The sequence below is a fragment of the Hemitrygon akajei genome, chromosome 5, assembly GCF_048418815.1.
Source record: "Hemitrygon akajei chromosome 5, sHemAka1.3, whole genome shotgun sequence".
Lineage (NCBI taxonomy): Eukaryota > Metazoa > Chordata > Chondrichthyes > Myliobatiformes > Dasyatidae > Hemitrygon > Hemitrygon akajei.
In genome coordinates, this window is record NC_133128.1 from 127,948,029 (window position 1) to 127,969,359 (window position 21,331).

Consider the following 21,331-nt stretch of genomic DNA (forward strand, 5'->3'; position numbering starts at 1 on the left):
ATCTTTATCCAAGTGTGGATTCTTGCACTGGAGTGGTTGGGATACGTTTTAATTCGTTTCTCAGGGTCTGGGCTTGGCTGTGAGGCCAGCATTTATTGTCCACCCCCTTGACCGCCCTTGGTCAGGGTAGTCACTAGCTCAGCAAACAACATGCTGGAGATACTCAGCCAGCCAATCAGCATCTGTGGAGGAATTGTCAAAGTTTCAGGTCGAAACCCTGCCTCAGGACTGATTCCAGCACCAGCAGTCTCTTGTCACTCCATGGTTACCAAGCTATTTCAGAAGGCATTTAAAGAATGAACCACAACCCTGGGTCTGGAACCAACATGAATAACTTCACTCACCTCAACACTGAACTGATTCCACTCATTTCAAGGACTCGACAACTCATGTTCTCAGTATTATTTATTTACTATTTATTATTATTATTTTATTTGCATAGTTTATCATCTTTTGCCCAATGATTTCTTGTTTGTCTTTGTTTGTGTGCGGTTTTCATTGATTCTATTGTATTTCTGTGTTGTACAATGAATGCCTGTATGAAAATGAATCTCAGTGTAGTACATGGTGACAATAAATTGATAATACAATCACTTTGAGTCACGTGGGGACCAGGATCAGTAAGGGCAGCAGATCTCCTCTCGTGGAGGGCATTAGCGAACAAGGCAGGTTTTTATGACAATCGTGTAGTTCTGTGGTTCAATAAACCCTGTCTGAAGATTCATGGATCTGTACTTGCGACAACAAATCTGACCTCCACCCCTGAACTGGAAATCTCACATCATGTTTATACAATGTTTCCTCATTTTTATGACATAAAAGGCCATTCATCCAATCAGGTCTTCGTCAATTCATGATGAAATCCCTTCAGTCCCTTTCCCCCACTTTTCCTGTAACCCATTCTCTCTCACATCCCCTATGCTTATAACGAATATGGTGTCTTCGGTGGAGAGTGAGATCACGGCGTAGCTTCGGCAATGATGCAGCTGGGTGTTGTTACGTATGTGCAGAGCAAGAACGTCATCAGAATAGTATGATTATTCTGAGACGAAGAAACATTCACACTTGAAAGCCCAAGCAAAGGAGAGTACCTCCCCCGCCTATCAGACTCAATCGATTTACCGCACGATCAACCAGTCATATGCACACTTGACATGTTCTTGCAACCAATCGGAAACACTTAATCACTTAAGAGGAAGGAAGTGGGGTAAACTGAGAAAAATCAATCCTGCTTGGTATCTGTTTACTAGCTGGTGCGCCCCTGTGAACCACGGCTGGGGACAGCTTACCTCTCTGTGCCTTCTTGGTAAGCTTATGATGAGGGCACTGGGCTGTGGATCTCCACTAGATGAAGCCTCCATTGGTAATCTGCTAACATGTCAGCCACCGCACTTCCTATTGATTTATTTAGAGACAGTGTGGAACAGACCCTTCCGGCCCAATGAACTACATCGCCCAGCAACTCAACTGTCTATGCTGCAAGGACGTGGCAGTGGAATGAACCCAAGTGCTGAACACGGGCGCGGAGGCCGAGTCGACAGGCACTACCGTCGTAGTGAGTGTGGAATGGATGCCAGGGAGTCTTGGTTTTAGTAGAGAATTCAGGAATGATGCTAGACTTAGAACTGATAATCCTAAGAATCATGGACCGAGGTTACTCATACACAAGTCAACCAACAAACTGGCACCTTCTAGTTGTGGTCACAAGATTAGTATACTGCATTGGCTGATGGAAAGCAGGTGTTTGTAGTTATTGGAACCTGGGAATGATTGGGAACTAAATAAGGTGATTAAGGCCCAATTCCTGAGGAAGATAGCCAGGTGCCAGAAGGGACCATGACAATCTAACCTTAAACTAATCATAGGACACTTTACAATGGCCAATTAACCTTCCAATTAGTACATCTTTGGATGTGGGAGGAACTGGAGCATTCCAGAAATATACTTCATGGTGTAAAGGTAGGCAGATAAGGTCCATGTCCATTGTTGCATTCTGGGTAATATCTGTTGGATACCTCGTCTCTCCCAATAAGCCAGCAAAGGCTTATGATCTGTGTGGGATTTTAAATGGACACCCACATAGGTCCAAATGGAAGCTCTTGATGCCAAACATAATGGCTAGGCTTCTCAGTTGAGCTGAGGATTGTCGTCTCAGCCTGAGACATTGTTCTGGAAGCAAAAGCCATACAAAGAAGCATCACATTTCATCAGTATAGAATCAGAATCACTGGTATATGTTGTGAAATTTGTTGCCTGTATTGTAGTACAGTGCAAAACATCATAAAACACTATAAATTACAATAAGAACTATCATTTAAAAAATTAAATAAGTAGTGAAAAAAGAGAGGGGAAAATAGTAAGGTAGTTTACATGGGCTCATTGTCCATTCAAAAATCTGATGGCAGAGGACACTTAGTGGGTCTTGAAAAACTGTAGCTGGCAGTTCTCCTTAAACTTGAACTCGGCCACCAGACCACAGTATTGATCAATGCACTGGTGTGGAAAACTAACTGGTGTTTCTGTTAATAGAGAATTCAATGCAGGCTTTCCTCCCAATACAGTTGATGAAGGGCAGGACCGATGTCGTCCTTTAAATCTAATTTCTGCCCAGCAAATTAGCCTGTTGGCCTTCCCAAGCTACATGCACCAGTAAATGAAACAGATCCTCCCGGTGAACCACTTCTGCCATAAAGGCACCACACACATCCAGTGTTTGACGGTCATAATTTTGTAATCTGTCCTAAGGATACTTCGCTTGGCAAGCTGACAACTGATCCAGTATCCAGTTCAAATTTCAAGGGCTGGTCGAGTGTAGCCAAGTAAGGAGGCTGCTTTCGGTGGTTCCAGTCATTGGTTTGGAAAATAGCATCCACTCCTTTGCTCCAGCCGTCACCTTGATGGTTGAATTGTGCCGTTTTCCCACAGTGCATTGCTTCACAAACCACACCTCCTCGAAGTGGCCTACCTTCTGACAGAACTGGTGGACTATCTTTTGATGATTGCATTGAGCCTGTGGAGGTATCTCTGTGGGGCCTTACATTATGTTGACTGTGTGGGCTTCAGGTCGGTATCCTTCGGCAAATAGTGATGTTTTTGGGAGGGGGCTTTTGCTCCAGTACTGCCTGAATCAGTGGTGACAGAGGTTGACTAAATCTGTGTAAGGCCTTTCTTGAATGCCTCCCAGTATCATCCTTTGTTCCAGAACAAATCATGCTTTTCTGACAGGAGATTCACCTGTGTCCTCTCATCATGGACCCCAACAATCAATGCTCTCTCTTTCTCTCGCTGCCTCCCCCCCCCCCCCCAAATCCTTCCTAACCTGCTGAGTGCTTCCAATATAGTTTTTTTCCCAGTTTTTCAGAACCTGCAGGGATTTTTTTTGTATGTTTTTCAGCTTATTCTGAATAGTTGCTCTGAGGAGAGCTTTGTTCAGTAGAGAAAGGTACAAGGAAAACAAAAATGAGGCAGGTGACTCCTGAGTCAAAGACTGGTGGTTGAAAGCTTCAACATCGAAGGTGGATGATAAAAATCAGGGGAACGTAGCACAGTTATCAGTGAACTATCAGCAGCAGAAATATAGTACTTAGCAGGACTTTTCCCTTCCTAACTCAACACCTCCTAGGAGTTGACCTACAGCATCTACAATTGGTGTTCATGCCACCAGGCTGGAGGCAACCCAGACGGAATTTAAATAGGAATTGTTATTAAAATGGCTGGCCTCCAGGAAATCCTCCCTGCTGTGGATAGAGCGAAGGTGCTCAACAAAGCGGTCCCATAAGCTATGTCAGGATGATTGCAAGAATATCTATTTCTCTAATTTCTGGTAATACTTACCCCTCCCCTTCCCTATTCTTCCATTCCCCATTCTGGTCCCCACTTACCTCTTCTCTTCTCTTCACCTGGTGCCCCTCCTCCTTCCCTTTTCCCCACCATTCACTCTCCTCTCCTATCAGAGTCCTTCTTCTTCAGCTGTTTTCCTTCACCTATCAGCTCCCAACTTCTTACTTCATCCTCCTTCCCCACCACCTTATTCTGGCTTCTTCACACTTTCATTTCAGCCCTGGTGAACAGCCTTGACTCAAAATGTCAACTGTTTAGTCATTTGCAGAGATTTTGCCAGACCAGATGAGATCCCCCATCATTTTCTCTGTGTTACTCTAATTGTTGATGATATTGGCTCTTCATCTCAGCCCTAAGATGAAGGGCAGGACATTTTCAAGGTGGCGTCAAAGGGCAGCTCTTCTTCAGTTGCTCTACCTGGTGACCTCTGCTCATCGTGTGAGGAGGAGTGAGGCACCACCACTGAACAGCCCCCACCATCATCTGCCCTGGAGAATGCCATGCAGTAGATGTGGGGCTGGGCCACACATTGACTCTCAATGAATCCCCCCCAACTGTGTTAATCACATGCTGACCCTCACCTCAGAGCTGCATCCCACCAGCTCAAGACCTGCCTCAACTTACCACCCATGTCCTCACCCCCACCTTCTTCCCTGTCCCTCCCCTGATTCTCACTAACCCTCAGGTCTCCCCACTCCTTACGCTCCTGCCAACCTCCCTCCCCATCTACTCACATCCCTCCCACACCCTTTTTCTCTCTGCTGTTAAGCGAGATTCCTGACTGACTGCAAATAGGGTCGACTTATTCCACAAGTATCTAGAGACCTGGCCTAATAATCCAAAGATACGAGTTTAGCTCACACTGAAGTCGGGGAATTGAAACTGAGTTAATTAAATAAACAATGAAATAAAAGGCTAATATTGTTTTGATTATCAAGGGATGAAGGATTAGTTCAGGAAAGTGGTTCTAAGGTAAAAGAGCAGCAATTAAGCCATTGAGTGTGGGAGCAGGCAAGAGTGACAAACTGGCTTCCTCTCCCTAACATTTCTTACTTTCTAATGTCAGTGAATGAAACAAAAGGATTACTGGAGAAACTCAACAGGCTCTAATACTTTTAAGGAAGAAATCTATCTTCTTCACTCTAGTTGATGTGTGACTGTAGACCCACACAGCAGTGTGGATACCTTTAACTGCACTCACTTCATTAAACAGTGGCGACACTCACATCCTGCACGTTTACAAAGTGTACATTCCACCTTACCTCAACACCATGGCTGGTTTCAGATCTGCAATGACTGGATCGTCAGCTGTCATCAGCGTGAGAGAACCCCCGTTCCCACCAAGTCATACAAGTGGAACAATTTCCCAGGTTCACTGCTGAGCCTGGTGTAACGAATCAGAGGTCCCCAGCCACTGCAGATAGTTTCTACACTTTGTGGAAATTCCATCAGACCTCTCCTATCATCTGAGAGATTACAGCCTCAGTTCCTGTATCTGTGTTCCTCAGTTAACTCTGCATGTCCAGGCAACTTCCTGGTAAATCTATGATGCACTCCCACAAATGAATCTTCATCCTTCCCCAGGTGTGGTGCCCACAGCAATTCTCCAATCTGCAGGAGAGGACTAATTTTTTATATCTCCAGGAAAACCTCAATCCACAGGACTCTAACCATGAAGGTCAATATTCAAACAATCCTTTTGATTATTCACTGTAACTGCTGTGACTATTTACTGACCTGCATACAATTACCACAGAGCCTCCTTGATCTCCCCTGCATTTGGCTTTGCATCAGTTGGAAAGAATTCTGTTTTATCCTTGTGTCCAAAGTGAATTGGGTTATATTTGCCTTGTTGAAATTCATTTGCCATTCACTTAAAGTCATTCACTTTGGGAAGAGAAATCAAAAGACAGATGATCATTTAAACAAATTCAGGCTGCAGATGAGTGGTGTGCAGAGGAATCAAGGTGTCCTTGTACATGAGTCACGAGAAAATTGAGCAGGTATGAAAGAAGAGGTTGGCCGAGCTTGGATTGTTTTTATTTGTCTGGAACATCAGAGGTTAAGGGGTGACCTGATAAACATGTCTAACATTTTGAGAGACATTCCCCATGATTTACAAATATGTCAGAGCTTTAATCTGTAAATTAAGTCTATTTAATATTTGAAAGTTACAGGTATTTGACTGATATATTAAATACTAGATGGCACAACTTCAAGGTGAGAGGGGGAAAATTTATGAGGTAAGTTTTGTACTTGGAACATGCTACCACGGGAGGAAGTCTAAGCAGATACTACAGAAACGTTTACAGTAAGAGGCATTACGACAGGCACATCAACAGGCAGAAAATAAAAGGATATGGACCATGTGCAGGCAGGAGGGATTAGCTTAAATTGGCATCCTGTCAGGAAAGACATTGTGGACTGTTCCTTTTCTAGTTGCAGCAAGAAGTTAGGAAGCTACAAGGCATATTAGCTTTGAGTGTAAGAGAGCTGGAGATCAGGGTACCACACCTGATGTACTGTGCCTAATTTTGCTCCCCTTATTTAAGATATGCCAGCACCAGGGGCAGTCCAGAATAGATTGCTAGTCCAGCTCAAGTGGATGAGAAGGCTGTTCAATTACAAGTAGCAACAGAAAGCGTATCTACATTCTTTGGAGTTTAGAAGAATGACGGGTGATCTTATTAAAACATTGAAGATCCTAGGGGGCATGACAGGATAGATGCCAGGATGTCTCTGCTAGTCTTGAAGGAGAGGACATAGTTATATGAGGCCAATCAGGTCACTTAGAATGATGGTGCGTAGGAAGTTCCTTCTTGCAGAGGGTGGTGAATCTCTGGAAATCGCAATCCCAGAGATTTGTGGGATCCTGAGTGGTGGAGGTATTTAAAGAAGTAGATACATTTTTGAAAGATTGAGAGCTGTGTGGGACAGGTACAAGAGAGAAGATAAAGCCGGGGTGGGCCAGAATGATGGAGCAGTCTTGCAGAGTCTGGTGGCCTACCTCTGCCCCTGTTTCCTTCTGTTCTTGTGCTCACTCAGTCTATTGTAATTCCATGCTTCTATCTTCACTAACAGTGCCAGGTATAATGTTCAGGCTCAAGTTCATTGTCATAGGTATACATACATAGTGTATAGATGCCACGAAACTTAATTTTCTGAAGCAGCAGTACAGTACACTACAAAGAGGATGAACATAAATTAATGTTAACTTAAATGAACAGAAAATATGCAATACATAGATGACAAAATAATGTCAAGTATAATATATATAGTGCAAGTTGAGAGAGAGAGAGAGAGAGAGAGGAAAATAAATATATTTGCCATCAGCAAACTTGGATAAGTGACTTTTTTATTCCACACATTGAATAATTGGTGATTTTACACACACGACAGTGAAAGTAGCTGAACTCTGACAACCTGTATACCTGCCTACTGTCCCTGGCTTATATTGCTCAACCAATTCACTAGGCAGGTAAAAATAAATTGCCTTCATTTCCCTGAGTTGCAACTTTAGCTGACAGTGAGGTACTTTATTTTGTAGTTCACATAAATAATATCTGTGGGCATTGCACTCTCCACTACTTTTATCATTTTTTAAAGGAAGTTGACTGGGTCTATCAGGTGTGACTTTACCATTTAGAAAACTATGCTGGCTTCGTCTGATCAGTGAAAGTACGTTCAAGGCATCCAGATACCCTGTCATTAAGCATTTTACTACAATAAATGTTCCGATAAACGTCTATAATTTCTTGTTTTGGCAAGGTGCCTGTGCAATCTTCCAGTCCTTGAGGAATTGTTCATGAACAAAGAGAACTTTGAAAAACTGTGCTCAGGGCATCTGCAATGTTTTTCCCCACCCTAAAGCCCCAGGTAGCAATTGCCCGGCTCTGAAGAATTTGCGCAATGATTCTTTTCATCATGCGGTTTTGCTCATCTTCATTTTAGTGAGTCCTTGTTCCTGATTCAGTATAATTCTTCTGGAGGTATCTTGCATGTTTTCCCTTTCTTCCAATGCAAATATGAAGTTAGCATAGAGCCTCTGTCTCCACCTCCTTCAATTCCTTTCAAAGCATGGCTGCCTCTGACCTCCCTCTCTTTCCTGACAAAATGCTAAATGGTTTTGAGTTGACTTTGACCTCTTCAAGAGTTTCTTTCCCGATTTCCTTCTGGTGGCTGCTCTTGCTGAGTGTTCCTTTCCTGATGCACTCAATCTGCTCTGATTGACGGGCACAATGCCAAATGGCTCCATTAAGTGCTCTGAGATGAAGATTTAGAAGAGGGTCTCTAGGGGACCTGAGCTGCACAGCCAGCCGATTGGCTGCATTGGGTCGGTTTCATCTGCAGCTTCTTTTCTCTCCTCACTGCTCTGTCATCAAGTGCTTCCTGTAGCGACACCTGAAATGACAAAACCCATGCCTTCTTCCTCCAGGGCTGGGGAGGGAAGGAGGGAAGGCAAAGGAAGACAACTTGCAGAGCACCCTGGAGTAACTCTGGAGTGACCAGTCAGAAGAAGGAGGCATGCTACATTTGGATGACTCCCTCCTCCTGCTGTCCGTCACCATTACACACCACCTTCTTATGTTAGCAGATAGGGCAGGGAGTTTGGAAGTTCAACAAGAACAAAACATGCGTGAGCCAAACACTCAAACCAATGATGGCACAGCTGGTAGAAATCTTCAGCAACCTGGGTCAGCCTTGACCTCTGATGGACTTGGCACCCCCTTGCGGTAACTGCCTGGGTTTCATCTTGGTGCTCTAGTTTCCTGCTAAACAACACTGGTTGGTTGACTAACTGGCTGATCTCAATTGCTCCTGGTGTGTGGGTGAGAGGTCATATCTGGGGGAATTACGAGGAATAGTAAGTTGGTTTATCAATGCCGCCTGTACCAAAGTACAGTGAAAAACTTTGGCTTTGCAAGACATGCATACAGAGCATTTCACCACATGAGTGCATTGAGGTAGTACAAGGTAAAACAATGTCAGGGTGCACAATATAGTCTTACAGTTACAGCAAAAGTGAAGTGCATGGAGAATCGCAGATTAGTGTTAATAGAACGTAGATCGGTTCAGCACAGCTTTTGGCCTTTGGCCTTTGCAGCCTTTGGCCCTTGATGTTGTGCTGACCTTTTAACCTACTCTAAGATCAGTCTAACCCTTGTTAATGGGTGCTTCTTTGTCGACACTGACTTGCTGGACCAAAACGTTTGATGTGTAAGACACTACTGTAAATAGGGCAGGTGAGGAGTTTGGGCGCTGAAACTGGATTCTGAGAAAGCTGCAGAGCCGGGCCCCCACTCCTCGACTGCTTGCAAAAACACGGGCGTCTGTGTGTGCATACTGAATGTAGATAAACAGCTGCCAGGCAGCTGGCTACTCAACCTTTCTCATCTGCAGTACAATTACATTCAAGAGCTATTCAGAAATCTTGGAACACAGCACTGTAAAATTATGCAAGGTCTGAGCAGCCTTACCAGGCAGAATCTTTTCTTCATTGTTTAGCTAGCATTAAGCAGAGACACCAGAAGCTCTTGCTAACAAGTTTTAACTGACGTTACCCAGCCTTGATTTTCTTCATTGATGGGCAGGGCCCTCAGAGCTGTGAGTGAGCCCTTCAGCCCAGGGTGATCACTGCCAACAGAAGACAGAATCGTAACAAAACAAACCTTGCTGGCTGTCACCCAAGTAGTCCACAGTCACAAAGGATGCTCTCAACATTCTCTTTATATTACAGGAAGGAAAAGTCCCTGCTGCTACTATTGCCCTCTTTCTGGTGGTATCACGTTCCCTCTCCTCACCATTGTTTTCACCACAGCCCTTGGCGTTACATCGCTTCATCTCTTTTGCACATGATCTTGGATTGCAGTGACCCAGCTTCTGACTTAACTCCTCCCGGAGAAGGTCACCTGACTCACCTTTTGACCCTCACATTCACCTTCAGACAGAACATTACCAAGTCCCCACTGCAACCGCACTGGGGCAACCCTGTCTGGGGGTTCATCATTGCGTCTCCTTTTGTGAAGAGGGCCAGCCGTCTGTGCTGCACCCTGTGTTCTACCTACACTGAGCCAGGGTTGGTTTTAAATTAATATTATTTAGAGATACAACATGGTAACAGGCCATTTTGGCCGAACGAGCCCATACCACCCAATTACACCCATGTGGCCAAGTGACCTACTAACTTGTATATTTTTGGAATCTTCAGAGACCAGAGAATCTGTAGAAAACCCATACAGTCACTGGGACAACTTACAAATTCCCTATAGAGAGTGGCAGGAATTGAAATCGTGTTGCTGGCGCCTTAATAGAATTACATTAACCGCTACCGCTACTGTACCACCACTGAATGAAGACTCTCTCTGGGGATATCTAAGAGCAGAAGCCTGTAACTCTCTCTGCTGAGAAAGCTGAGTGTGTGTGAGTGAGCTGTACACAAGCTGAGCTGACCGGTGGTTTGTTTAGATGCAGTGTATCTGGAGGCATGAGCATTGGAGCCGTGGATAGCGTTGCCCCAGAGCCTTTGCAAATTGGAATTTGATGATGGTCTCTCTGAAGAAGAATATGAAGCTCAAAAAGGTGAGCTAAGTGTGAATCTTCTCCAGAAGGAGATTATTAGATGGTGAGCAGCTTCAGGTTCCTGGGCATCGGTATCTCAGGGGATCTATCCTGGGCCCAACACATTGATGCAATCATGAAGAAGGCATGCCAGTGAGTCTATTTCACTAGCAGTTCGAAGAGATTTAACAAAGACACTTACAAATTGCTAAAAATGTACGAGGGAGAGCATTCTGACTCTTTGTGTCATAGCCTGATGTGGAGGCTCCAATGCAGAGGGTTATAGACGCAGCCAGCTCCATCATGGGCACAACCCTCCCCACCATTGAGGCCATCTTTTGGAGTTGGTGCCTCATGAAGGTGGCATCCATCACTAAGGACATTCACCATTTAGACATAACCTTTTCTCATTATTACCATCGGGGAGAAGCTAAAGAAGCCTAAGGACCCAGACTCAATGATTCAGAGACTCTTTGTTCCCTACTGCCATCAGATTGCTGAATGGTCAATAAACATTACTATGTTATTCCTTCTTTTGCATTATTTATTCATCTTTACAATCTATTATCATTTTATGTCTTAGTACTATATCGCTGCCCCAAAACACAAATTTCATGTTATAAAAGTCAGTGATAATAAATCTTACTCAAATTGTGATTCCAATTCCTGGACAGTTACTGCCCAACGCTATGAACACACATCCAAGTGACTCAACCCAATGTAATCAAAATCGCCGATGCATACTCCTGGTTCACAGCTCGAAGGACAGTTGAACCAACTATCTCCACTGGCAACAGAATATTTCACCTCACCCATATATTGGAGCATCTCTCCACATCAATGTCTATCTCCATATTGCCCCAGGGAATGTCACTGAGTATTTTCACAACACCTGCTAACCCCACGTTAGCTTGCTGAAATATCAACCCATTGCTTCCTCAATCAATGAGGTTGCAGAATGAAGCCATTTAACATCTTTAACTCCTCACCATCCAATCCCATTGGCTTTACAGAATCCTGATTGGACAATAATGGTCCCTGGCTGCCTTGCATCTGAAGGTTTAAGGGAATTACCAGCTTTGCCAATGGTTCCCTGTCCAGTAGTAAAGAAAGCACCTAGGAACAGGCATTCTGCAGCCAGCTAGTCCCCATTACACTCATTACTCCTTGCCTCTTGTACCCACTGCTTTCTGGTCGACTCTGTGAAAAAGACCACATGGTCATCCCCGTGCCAGTCTTTACTTGTTTATACCTTGGAAATGTGTCCTAGCCGGAAATTATTAAATACCACTACCACACTGAGGACTAATCCATGCCAGATTACCTCTCTGTTCCTTTCTCATCCTTCCCACCAGTCAGTGTAGTGCTTACAGGCTCCTTGGTGTTGGTGCTTGCTCAACGTTGTTGAATAATACATACTACAGTTGTACCCCCCTTTACAAAGGTAGAACATTCCTATGAAACCTTTCTTAAGCTGAAATGGCATAAAGCGAAAAACCATTAATTTATATGGGAAAATTTTTTGTAAAAGTGAAAATCCTCTTTGTAATGCGAAAACAGTTTACTAATGTAGGTCTTTTGTAAAAGCAATGTGGCGTAAAGTGAACATTCGTAAAGCGGGGAACACCTGTACTGTGCCTGTTTTTATCATTTGCACAGATGGGCATGGTTCTGGACATCACAGGTAAAGTTATCATCAACTGTCCATCCCTATTCCATAAAGAGTCAAACAGACTGGTGCAGGTTTGTAGTCACATATGGACTGGGCAGGGTTAACGTAGCAGACTTCCTTCATATTCGTAAATAATTTCATGGTCACCCTTACTAATACTATTAATTTTTGATGTATTTAATCACGGGGCTTTATATGCCTTTTTGCATTGCTGGAATGCAAATTCATGCCTTTGGAACAACGCAGGGTGCATGTCCAGCAATGTAAACTGCACTCATGTCCACTCTGTGAGAACAAGTTTCTTCATTAATGCGACATGCGTGCATGCCGCCTTGCTTAGATAATTTGCTAATTCAATTTGATCTGCTCAATTTGGAGGCGAGTGCTTTCATTACTTTGGTGACAAATAGCTGCTTATTCCATTGAGCTGAATGGCCTGCTTGTAATGTACGGTGAGAAGCAGGAGCAACAAATCCCTCCTGATTACAAAGACGCTGATAGAAGAAACCAGAACCACGTCTTGGCTGTGTCGTGTCAATTAAGTGCGAGATGAACAGAAGCAGAAACAAATCAGCTATTAAATCTAATAGCTTTCTGCTGTTGTCAACAGACTTTTGACTAACTCGATTATGTTTAGCTGGAAGGTGTAAGTCCATTGGGGGGGAAAGAGGGTGCTGCTGGAACAGGAAAGCTAAGTGGGACCAAGAGCAGAGAAGCAGTCCTGTAGAAGTGGGTGCAGTAGTATTTTGTGACTCCTGAAATCAAGGCAGCGGACTCTTGGCAACGGAGCAGGCAACTTAATCTATGCCTGCCTCTGAATGGTTTCTCAATGGGAATCACTGTAACCTAAGATGTATCCTATTTGACATTTCAATAAGTTAAAGGAACTGAAATGTGCTAATAATTCTTGTATACATCACTAGGTTTGATTAAATTTTTTCATTACTGAGGCTTATGCATTATGTACTCACTTGCTTATCATTTTACAGCTCAGCTTTGAGTGAGGCCTATTGAGCTACACAGCAAGGTGCTGGAATGGGAAGTATAATACACAAGCATATTTTTGCTATTAATAATTTTAACCATTTAGGTCTCTGAACGGCATCTCCGCGGAGCTCAGTTTGATTTATAGAGGTGAGGTGATTAGTTAATAAATAAAAATTACTCCTGTTTCTTCAGGGCCCATAACTTTGTAGCACAAGATTAATTCTTGCATTTATTACAAACACTGCAAAAGAATTTACTGGCTATGTTAACTAGAGAGAAACGCATCTATTAAACAAATATCACATAACCATAGAAGCCTTCAGTTGCAAATTGCACAGAATATTTTGCAATATGTAAGCCTAATATCTTAACCCCAACACAACCTCCCAATTCCACCTTACTGACTGTGACACAGAAGTAGGCCATTCAGCCCATTGAACCATGCTGACTACCAGGAGCAATCCTATCAGTCCCATTTCCTTGCTCTTTATTTTCCTTACCTTCTCTCACACCCCCATTTGATGCTTTTTTTTTTGTCACTTGCCTACACTAAGGGATAATTAATTATCCAGTTTTTCTTGGGGATGTGGAAGGAAGCAAGTAGAAACCCACACTGAGACAGGGAGAATGTGCAAACACCACCTGAGGTCAGGATCGAACCAGGGCTCCAGGGTTATCACTCTGGGCATGAAAGCAGTTAGAAAAGCACAATGGATGTTAACAGCACTGTGTCCCCGATGATTTAGAGGAAGAACAAGACAACAAACTCAGTGACAACAGCAAATAGAGTCTCCCAAGTGCAACAGAAGTATTTCTCACAGAAAATTCCGTAAGACAGGGGATGAATTTCCCTTGACAGCCTTCTACCCGCAATGTTTGTAGTTATCACAGGAAACTTTGTCTCTGAAGTCAAGCCTGGTTGGCAAGATCTCCGCTGTAAGTCCTTCGGAAGATAGCAGCAGCTAAGCTCGTCCTGAATCAGCCCCTCAGATGCTTCTAAATGCCAGAAATGTGAAATCATTTTGCAAAAGTTTCATGATTAAAAGGAATTGATACTTTAAAAAAATCAAGATATAACTTCAAGCAAAGAAACAGTAGAAAATCGCTGAGGGATTTCAGTTTTGTGGCTGAATAGACAGGACCAGGAGCCGACGTTCTAATACACTGAACGAGCAACGTGTTCAAATCCCACAACAGTAGCTTGAGGAGTTTAAACTCAAGTAATTAAATTAATCTGGAAATTCTTTTAAAATAAAAGCTGATCTCAGTAACAGTAGCAGAAGGCTACCAGATTTTTGTGAGATTTCATCTAGATCACTTGTGTCTTTCAAAAAATATTAAAGTATAGAAACAGACCTTTTGGTCCAACTGGTCCAGACTGATCATCATTTCCAACTAAACTAGTCCCATATTGGCCCCACCGATGGTCTTCACCTTCAGAACCACAATGGAAGCAAGTTGATCCTGAGAGCTTCCCTTTGAAGAGGAGATTCACTTGCATGTGGGTTTGTATCAGGTATGGAAAAGTGCAACAGAAAATTCCAGGGCAGCTACTTCATGCTAATCAGACCTTCCTCTTTCAGAGTAACACTAGGGACAGGTGACCAACAGCTTTACAGAATACTCTTCATCTCCTCCTAAAAGCCGGAGCAATTTAAAAGCACATTAATTGATGTTTGCCCTCCTTCCCTCACCAGTAAAATATTTCTATCACTTTGAGGAACAATCACCATGTACACAGTCACTTGGCCAACCTCAGGCTGCCCCGGGTGTTTTGTAGTCACTGAAAATGCTTTGCGTGACTACTGGCACAACATTGGGAATGTGGCAGCCTAGTTTGAACATGGCAAGCTCCCACAGCGACCAGGTTTTCTGTGACAGCTGTGTTGAGTGAAGGTTAAGGATTAGCCTTTATGGGGATAATTCTCATGCTCTTCTTTGGTACAGAATAATTGGATTACTTATGTCCAGGGAAGGGCAGAAGGCGCTTGACACCTCATTCAATGGATATATAATATGTGGGGGCTTCTCTGTAAACCAAGCCTATATTGCTGCTAAGTGCAATTTGAAAAAATCTTTCGAGTACTTGTCCCACAATGCCGTCAATACATCCTCTGGATCTCTACTGACACCTGTCCATTATACAAAACTCTGAAAATAGTCTCATATTTACTATGGCTGAAATGTTCTATAAGTTCCATCTCCTCACTTGGTATGAGAAGCCTTGACCACCAGACATTTTGAATCATCCACTATAATGGCTGCAGATCCACACTTGGACACCACTTTACCTTGGCAAAACTTGGCTCCTATCAATTCTGTATAAAGATTTTGTCAGAAAAGGGTGCAGCTTGTCATTACTTGCCCGGTTGAAAATCACTTGTTTTGTCACTGCACAGCCATTCCATCTCATTGTGGCCTTGCCCCTTATTGTCTACCTTCATTGTACCTTTCCTGTAACACTATATTCTGCATTCCGTTGCTGTTTTGCTTTTGTACTCTCAATGCACTGATGTGATGAAATGATTTATCTGGATGGTATGTGAAACAAAGCTTTTCACTGTCCCTCCATACATATGACAATTCCATAGTTGGCCTTCCTTTGAGCTATTTTCATGAGAACTCCATTCCACCCTCATTGGACTAACCCAACCTTTCAGTGAAAATCGTTCTGCTGGAGGTCTCCGACTGTTAGATGGAAATGGCTATCTCGTGGGCAGTAGTGGCAGAATTAACATCCTTAAGGAACATTGAACAGTACAGGCCCTTCAGCCCAAGATGTTATGCCAGCCTTTTAATCTACTCTAAGATGAATCTAACCTATTCCCACCCCCATACATAGCCCTCCAGTTTTCTATCATGCACGCGCCTACCTAAGAGATTTTTTTTTTATTGACCCTAATGTACCTGCCTTTACCACCACCCTGGCAGGGCATTCCACACAACCACTGCTCTGCGTATAAAAATATATCCCCCCCATATTTTCTTCCAGTCACTTTAAAATCATGATCCTTTGTATTAGTCATTAGCCCTGCATTGCCCTAGAAATGTATTATCCCCAAGAAAGCGTCGCTGGCTGTCCACTCGATCTATGCCTCTTATCACCTTGTAAACCTTTATCAAGTCACGTCTCAAAGAGAAAAGTCCTAGCTTGCTCAGCTTATCCTCAAAAAACGTGCTCTCTAATTTCTGAATGTAAATATTTCTTTATATATATATAATAGCACAGGATCGCAATATTCAATGGGCCAACTGAGCTCAGGTCTCAGTTGATCTTTAGTTTGCTTAACTAATCCTTGCTTTGAAATGCTGAGCACTCAGTGTGGTCAACTAAGCGACCAGAGGCTCCAGGTGTGAGTCACCCAGACCCCATGATGGATTGTATTTCCCCTTGAACTCCAAAGCACAACGTTGACTTGTATGTGATAGCCATCTAAGTTTGCCACAGCACCACATCCACCTTTTATCAAACAGTGATAACTGAATCATTACTTAAAACAGACATGGTAGCGCTGGAAGCGCTTGGAAGATACACCGGATGATTACTGGGGTAGTTTGGGTCTGCATTTCTTTACGTTTAGAACAGACATATTCAAAGGTCCCAAGTAGGCACGACCTAAACTTATGTGATGATCTGACCACCACCCTCAGGGTTAGAGAATTCCAGAGAACCACCACCTTTTGAATTTCTATGCAGTAGATGTTGAGATGTTTCCATTAGCGACAGAGTCATGAACAAAGGGACATACCTGCAAAATAAGGGAACAGTCATTTAAATCTATGTAGAAATTTCTTCTCTCACTGGATGGTAAATTTCTCAAATTCTTTGCTCCAAAGCAGTGAAGGTCAGATCATCAGATATCCCTGGATGGTGTCAACTTAAATATATATAATAAACACAATAAACATTTGAAAGGTCCTGTAAGAGGATAATGCGGACAAGAGGAGTGGAGGCCAAAGTAGATCAACCATGATCATATTAAAAGATGGGTGACATGGCAGCCTACTCCTGCTCCTGTTTGCTTGTGTTTTGGTGAATTTTCTGTTGCAGAGATCTTTATCTATGACTGAACTATCTGATGTTTATCTGTGCTCATCAGGGTAACTCCTCAGTTAATTATCCTTCCATTTTAATAGCTTGCTGCCTCTTGCCATTTTTATTTGTAGAGAGGGTGCTGGTACAAGACTTGCCCTGCTCCCTCTCCACACCTTTATGTTGTGAAACTTCTCTTTATGTGCTGGTCTGCTTCGTTGGTCTCTGTGCCTGGATGCCGTCACACCTTCTGATAACACTACGCCTCCTTAAAGGAATGGACCTGCAGAAATTGTACCTGTAGCAAGAATTCACACCGTGTGCCACTGACCTTACTTCATGCATGGAAGTCTTCCTGCTGCCCTCAGACTATAAACTACTGTCATGTTTGTCTCAAGTGATGGATGAAATTCCTTGGCATTTTTCACTGTCATTTCCATCGAGGTTATAATTTTATGAACCGGGTCAAATGTAGACTTCCGTGTTTTTATCAAATCCTTTTAGCCATGCACAAATCTATCCTGCAGTACACAACATGAAGGAACTCGCCACAGTTGCAATGCCAGGATCAATCCTTTAATGCAGCAATATTGTTTCTGACTGCTCTTGTCTTTCCATGGTGCGTGCCGAGCTTGTAACTCTCCGTTATGTCAATACGGTGTGGATTGAACTAATCCTTCAATTTCTACACTGCTTCTGGGGATGAAACATCCATGGCTTTCTGCAGGGATACTGGAGAGGGAAGCGTGTAACAGGGTTCAGAGCTGATCTTCCTCATTGGAATTGCCCTGTTATCCCCTTAAAGAAGCGTGCACTGTCCATGAGTCTTAATATGATAACCTGCTTCTACATATTGCTCACCACAAAGAACAGTTCCATTCTCTCCATATGTGTGCTGTGAAGGAATCACATGTCTGGCTCTCCACTCCTTGGTGTCCTTTGTCCTGTATGCCATTAAGTTTTCATTTTATCCTGTGCAGTGTCAGTGAGCTATAGCATTATACAGCACATTAGCCCTTCAGCCCATCAAGTCTGTGCTAACTATCAAGGACCTATTTGCACCAATCCAATTCATTATCCCCATATCCCATCAACTAGCCCCAGATCCTACCACTCACCTACATCACAGGGACAATTTACAATGGCCAATTAACCTACCAGCCCTTCTGTGGGTGGTGAGAGAAAACCAGAGCACTGGGAGGAAACCCACATGTTCACAGGGTTAACATGTCAAGTCAGCAGCCAAATGTCAGGTCTAAATTTTACACTGAAAAACAAAACACCAGGACTTGCAAGCTGTTGATCAGTGTTCTGTAACCAGTACAGAGAGGAGGGATCTGCATGTGTGCATGGTACCTATGTGTCAGAAAGTATGTGTTTGTGTGTATGTGTGAATGTATTTGCCTGTGTGCGTCTTAAGTGTTTGCATGTCTGTGTATGTGGGGCATGCGTGTGTATGTGTGTTATATGTGTATATATATATGTATGTCACTACGTCACATGTTTCGGCTGTGTTAGTGTGAGAGTGGGAGTGTGTGTGCATTTATATATATATATATATCATGTTTTGGTGTGATAGTGTGGAGTGCGAGTGTGCAGCTGTGGGAGAGTGTCTGTGAGAGTGGGAGAGTGTGTGCATTTACATATATATATCATGTTTTGGTGTGATAGTGTGGAGTGCGAGTGTGCAGCTGTGGGAGAGTGTCTGTGAGAGTGGGAGTGTGTGTGCATTTATATATATATATATATATATATATCATGTTTTGGTGTGATAGTGTGGAGTGCGAGTGTGCAGCTGTGGGAGAGTGTCTGTGAGAGTGGGAGAGTGTGTGCATTTACATATATATATCATGTTTTGGTGTGATAGTGTGGAGTGCGAGTGTGCAGCTGTGGGAGAGTGTCTGTGAGAGTGGGAGAGTAAGAATGGGCGATGTGAGGAGGCATAACATAATCTTAAGGTGATTGGAGGAAAGTATTGGGAGATGTCAGAGATACTGTAGGTTTTTTACAGGGAATGAGGGGGGTTAGAAACATGTATATTAGTGGCATTTAAGAAACTCTTAGATAAGTACATGGATGATAGAAAAATGGAGAGCTATGTGGGTGGAAAGGGTTAACCGGACCTTGGAACTGGTTAAAAGGTCAGCACTACATTGTGGGCTGAAGGGCCAGTACTGTGATTTTATGTTCTATGTTCCACGTACCATTGAAAAAAAAATCACCTGGCTTACTATTTACATCCATGGGAAGTAACTGATCATTCCTGCACAGTTTGGCTGGTATGTGACTCAGGACCCAAGGTAATGAGGCTAACCCCTAACTGCCACAACTCAGAGAGAATTAGAGATCACCACTAGTACCCACAGCCGACAAAACTAACTTCAACAAGATTAACCGAGCAAAGTACTGGCTGGGTTGCAGCAACACAAGCAGTGCAAGAGAACTTGCACCAGGTGCATGTTGGATTGCTCCTGCGTAGAAACCATGGATCAGTTTGGATCCCTCTCCCCTCTGAAAGCTGTGGGCATGAAGTCCCACTGAGCTCCTAATTAAGCTGATAATCCGGTGCAGAGCACAGGGACCAGAGGTGCAATCTTCTGACCAGACCTTGAACTGAGATCCCATCTGCTATTCCTTTGGCTTGGATGAGATGCTAAAGACCTGAAGGAACAGCTGAAAGGTGTCCTGGCAACCTTCAACCAAGCAACACTGGGAGCAGATCAACTGGTCATTTGTCTAATTACTTGTTCGTGAGGTACCAGGTAACCAAGCTCAAAACCAAAATAAAATTTATTATTGAAGTACGTACACCATATGTTACCAAATACTACCCTGAGATCCAATTTCTTGCAGGCATTTACAGAAAAATAAAGTAAAACAATAGAATTTATGAAAAACATAGACTAACAAACAATGTGCAAAAGGAAACAAATTATATAAAGGTATAAAATTAAGACTGAGGCCATGAGTTGTAGTGAGGCCTTGAAAGTGAGCCTGTAGGTCACAGAATCAGTTCAGAGTTGTGGTGAGTGAGGTTATCCATGCTGGTTCAGAGGCTTGATGGTTGTAGGGTAATAATTCCTAAACTTGGTGGAGTGTTTCTGCAAGAACTAGCATGCAGCAGTCCCGCATCAAGCGCGGGAGCAGCTGCAGCTGAATACAATCCAGGTTGACATGCACTGAGCGAACATTGGAGGGCAGTACCAGCAGGAGGGGCTAGCCCCCAGCCCGAAATGGATTTCAGAGCGCCCACAGAATCCTCTGCTTTTCCCCACTCAGCCTCTGGTCTCACCTCTCCTGCACAGCTGCAGCAGGTGACCCTGCGGCCTGAGGGCCTGGCCCATACAACAACAGAGGCCACGCAGCTCTTGCGCTGCCGGTCTCCCCAGTGAACCAATGAACCAGACTTGCAGTATTTTACATTACCAGTGTCCAACAGGGTCTTGCGACCACCACAAAAATGTCCAAGGCAATCATTTGCTCTGTTTGTTGGACTGTGCACCACACCTGCACAATAACAACATGCAACAAGTCCAGGCCACAACGCAGTACACAAACAAGTCTGATTCTGTCTCAATTCAGCAACAGTTTAGGGTGGTAGACCTGCAGTACTTGATGTTCTTAACATCCAGCAGTGTCTTCTGATTATAGAAAAGATGTAAAGGATGAACAATTACACCTTTACTTGGACCTGGAGAGATCGTAGTGACGGTGCACACTGCCACCTTACCAAAATTTGAACCCCAAACATTACATCGCACAACGGCAGCACCCTTCATCTTGAATCCCATAAAATCTTCATGAAAATAGAATGCCAGAACCACTAATTGCAGTATCATTATTTTTCAAAGTAGAGCATTTATAATGAAAAATGTGCTCAGTCAAATCAGGCAATTCTGATCCTTCACCTCATTTGTGCCTTCCCCATTCACACTTCTCTAAGCTCAGCTGTAGACCATCAAACTGAAATGAGTGGCAACAGAAAATTGACAGTGAAAAATGACGAGGTTTCCAGAGAGCGTCGTGCCTAAACCCTCAGTAATTGTGGCTTCAAATTTTGTTTTATGGTGATATTTTGATTGGATTTCCTAATGTATGTGTCGCACAATCTGTGCAAGGGAATTGTGGGCACTTCTTAAATCAGGGGAGCTTGGATGATATTTTTAATGTTTTCTTCAATTTAACTGAACACTTGAAGCAGAATTTTACTCTGACGGTGACAGGCTATACATCACTCTCTC

At 43.4% G+C, this 21,331-nt stretch overlaps 1 protein-coding gene across 7 annotated transcripts in view; it reads right to left on the reverse strand.

Moving 5' to 3' along the window:
* LOC140728164 (receptor tyrosine-protein kinase erbB-4-like) overlaps positions 1-21,331 on the reverse strand; it is a 943,636-nt gene that overhangs the window by 389,644 nt on the left and 532,661 nt on the right. The gene's annotated exons all lie outside the window — the stretch shown is intronic.